Source organism: Poecilia formosa, unplaced genomic scaffold, assembly GCF_000485575.1.
Source record: "Poecilia formosa unplaced genomic scaffold, Poecilia_formosa-5.1.2 Scaffold7, whole genome shotgun sequence".
Lineage (NCBI taxonomy): Eukaryota > Metazoa > Chordata > Actinopteri > Cyprinodontiformes > Poeciliidae > Poecilia > Poecilia formosa.
In genome coordinates, this window is record NW_006799946.1 from 3317473 (window position 1) to 3321877 (window position 4405).

A 4405-nucleotide genomic window follows, 5' to 3' on the forward strand; every position below is an offset into this window, starting at 1 on the left:
AAAACCCCAGTCAAAGTGTAGACCTAAAGCCAACTGGGAATCTTTGGGAAAACTTTAGAACTGATGTAACTGTACGCACTTTATCAGATTTGGTGAAACCTGAGTCATGTTGCAAAGAAGAATATGTACAAATCTCAACCCATAGATGTGCAAAGCTGGTTGATATATACCTAAGAAGACCTGCAGCTGAAAATGCAGCAAACGGTGGTTAATTAATACTAACTCAAGGGGGCCCTGATTAAAATGTGCACATCAAAGTTCAGATTTATTTCCTCTCATTCCTCTCCACTTTACAGTTATGTTATCGTTGATGTTGCTCAGTCACATGAAATCCCAATGCAGAAGTGTGTGGTTGTAACATGACAAAATGAAAAAGAAAAAAAAAACTTACTGAAGTAAGCAGAAGTACTTAATAACAGTGATGCATGGTAATCTAAAGGGATTTGAAAGTAAAAGATAAATTTGAATAATTTTTATTCAAATAAAATTTATTTTTGGGACATCACAAAGAGAGAAGTGTGTGCAGCGTGAGAAGGCTATTGTACGTTTTATTTTTTTACCCCCCAAATTGCAGGATGGGTTTTTCTACTTAATTTAATTTGCAAATAAGTAGAAGATGAAAGCAAATCATTCCGAATCTACTCTGTACTCTTAACTGGAGGATGTTTATACTTTTCAACTTTTGTAAATGTAAAAATCCTTCCATATAAGAGATTGACTTGTGCTGATTCGTGTCGAAACATTTGGTTAGAGTTGCTGTAAGCAAAAGAGTGTTACATGTTTATACTAATAATAGAGTTTTAACAATAACCAACAATAACAACCAAAAAAAAAAAAAATTGATTACAATATTGTTGACGCAAGAGGGAAAAAGTCGTTCATCTTTACTGCTGAGAAAGATTTGTGATCAGATATAAAGGACCAGTTAAAACTCAGGATTCGTGAGGAAGTGGGATTTTTCAATTGAACAAACACACTAAGTCAGCCTGAGCTTCATTAACACTTTAGCAGTACCACAGACGTATGTGCTGCATTGACGCAGTAATTCAAGCAAAATGACTCCACGTATTGAATGCATGTACATACTTTTCAGTTGGCCCACGTGATTGTAATTGATCCTATGCATTTACTGTGAACATGTTGTAATTTTCTGAGAAATTGCACTTTTTTAATATAACTCCTAAAACAACTTTTTGATAGTGTTATTAGTTACCGAGTTGTTGCAAAGCAAACTCTTTATGTTTATATCTTTCATACAGTGCTGGTGGCCCACAGAGTGCACCCACTTTTTCTGCTGTCACAGTGCAAGTAATCACATTTGTGGGATTTACCACACTGCACGCTACATAACTGAATAAAAGCACAAAAAGTCTGCAGGTGAGCTTTTCATTTATGCAAGACAAGCTCCCTTGTTTTGTTGATCTCCGGCGGGAACGTCAGGTGTTCTGAAGAACGTCTTGCTGCGGCTGTTTGAAGTGAGGTTTCACCAAAGCCTTGTCAACTCCTCGTGCTCTGAAGACAATTTATTTTAGAGCATTTGCTGGAAATAAAGCGGCAGGGACCAACTATCACCGAAATTAGGTCAAAGTGTCCCTGTAGATTCGTTCAGCTCCGCAAATTAGCAAACAGGAAAGAAACTGCGTAAAATGCATTCGAGCCATCCTGCGCTGCTTTTGTTTGATTACTCTTTCCTGTCGCCACACGCGTCACATTGTTTGTGTGATTTCCATCAAGGCAGATGTGTTTGCATTTTACCTCGTGGCGTTATCATGCAACACACTGCTGTCAGGCGCTTTGCCAACAGAACACACAATACCCTTGCAGAAGTGTTGAGAAATTGGTGTGCTTTGTCGTGTGCTGGAGCAGCTGATGGGAAAAACCGCAAGAAACAGCTTGCTGTCAGTGTTTAGTTACCACAGGTTTCCCTGACTGTGGTTCGACGTTTGGCCTTGTCATCAAACCAAAGTCACATTGGTTTCATTTTGCATGCAATGTCAAAGGGATGCAACTCTGACGTTTACATATCGAAGTGTGTTTACGGGTCTTGAAGAGCCGTAATGCAGATGTGTGAAAAAGCTTTTGGCCATACAAGGAGGTGTATGAAGGAGATAAAAGATAAAAAAATATTCCCAGCTGAATATGAAGTAGCCATTTTAAGATGCAAAGATGTGTAAAATTAGAAAACATGAGCTTGTGCAGATAGAAAATGAGCTTGTGCAGATAGAAAATGTCAGAAATGTCAGATCTAGCAGCTTCTAGATGGAAAAATGAAAAGAAAGAAAAATCCTCAGCAAATGTCTTCTCGTGGTCGTTATGAAATCTTCACCCGATGTTGAACCAATGTTCGTTTGATGGATGTGGCATAGATGTTTTACTAGGATTGTTTTTCTATCCAACAAAGGGTTCAACAAACTTTGTTTTAAGATTGAGCAAATACCTCCCAAACGTTTCCTCGTTTTTCTCGTATCGCACAGCAATTTCCCATTTATCCAGAGTCTTCTACTTGGAAAAAATATTCTGCTGCTAAAAACTTTCCGTCTTCAGTGTTGTGATGTAGTAAGTTTGAAAAAATCTTCCCTTCAGTTTTGTTGTGTCTTGTGAAGGTTCTCTGAAGTTTTACATTGCACAAGTTATAAATAATGTATAGGGAATCTTTATAGAACACTTTTTGCTAATTACCAGATGTTTGCGCTTCAAGTTTTGAACACATTTTTTGGGAACCTTTAGGGGAACATTTTGATACAAAGTCTGTGATCTGTGAAGACTTTGAGACATATTCCCTTAATATTTCCCACACTTTGGATTTGTCAATGCTAAGACAGGATTTCAAAAAACTTTAGAACAGAATGTTCCCTTAAAGTTTCTTTAAAAGTGAGACAATCTGTAACCTTCAGAAAACATTTAGGTAACATTCCCTGAAGCTTACTCTGCTGTGGTGCTTTTAGGGAATGTTCAGTAACGTTTGCACAGTTCAGTTGAAAATAACCCTCAGGAAAACTTTAGGGAATGATCTCTGACTGTTTTCTAGAAGTTAGAAATTCTGTATCCTTCAGAAATATTCAGGTTCTTACAGTGTGCAACATTTTAGGTAGTCTTCCCAGAAAGTGTCAGTGTTTAAACCAACCATTGGCGACCCCTTTTGGAAACCTTTCCCTGATGCTATTTGCACTTAGTAAAGTTCATACGATTTGGAGATTGAGGATCAAGGTGTAATGAAGTTACTCTGGAGACATGTCATGACTAAAACACTTTTGCATAGACACATTTTTCCTTGAATTTGTCACAGCTCACTGAGTTTAGTTAAACCCTTGGCGCACTGATCCTTTTCATCAGAACCCGTCACTTTCTCGTCTGTCGACCGTCATTGCCCCAGTTAGTCTCAGAGCTTAGCACCCGGGCTGCTAACAGAAAGGTCACAAGCCTCATTGTACTCCATGCTGTGTGCGATTAGCAGCACACGGCAAAGGCCATGATAGACTGATCTGGGCAGTCGCCAGTGTCACTCCTGGGCAGAACAAGATTCACATGGTTGACCCTTTGATCAGAAGCAGAGAACATCCAGCCAGGCGGTGATTTTGCTGATGGCTCGTGGCCTAATCTTCAGATTAGCCGTCATGCTGCTCCACCGCGAACACAGCTAATTAAAAGAGGAAGTTTTGTTTCGCAGCATTTGCAGCGTCACATTTCCAGGAGAGCATTATTTAGTTATCGACTGGTTTTGAATAATAACAGCACTTTTGGATAATTGGCTGTACTCAGGATGATGATGCATCTCGGCAAGGAATTGGCAGTTCGTGCTGTCACTAAGGAAAGAATGTTTATGCATAATATTTTTTTTTCATTTTTTTTCATGTATCTTGTGACTTTACCACACAAGATACTGTACATGATTACAGCGAGGTATATTTTCAGCATCTTCCAGCTTGCTTTTATGGCAGTCAACACTGTGAACAAGTATTCAGTCATTTAAAAAAAAAAAAGTTCTTCTTTTGTTTCATTGAGTCAGGCTTTTCTGTGACCTTTTAAAATCTTGATCAGTTTTTTTTTTTGCAGTGCTTGAAAGTTGTTCTGAGCTTTATCCTGCTTTTTCATCCATTTTCAGTCCAGCATCTGACCATTTTCAGATGAATGTTTAAATGTATTGTTTGTGAAGCACTCTGATAGTAAAATATGAATTATTTTGTGCATAAAACTGGGGTTGTGTCCAGACATGACAGAATATTAAACACAGAACATTTTTTGGTGTGTCCATTCGGATGTTGCTGTAGTCAGAAAGAGAAACTTTAGGCATATTTCTTTATTTCAATTTATTAAAAATACCAAAGACAGCACAGTTAGACACACAAAAAATTACACATTAATCCTGATGAATGTGCACCTTTCTTACTGCTACTTTATATAAATT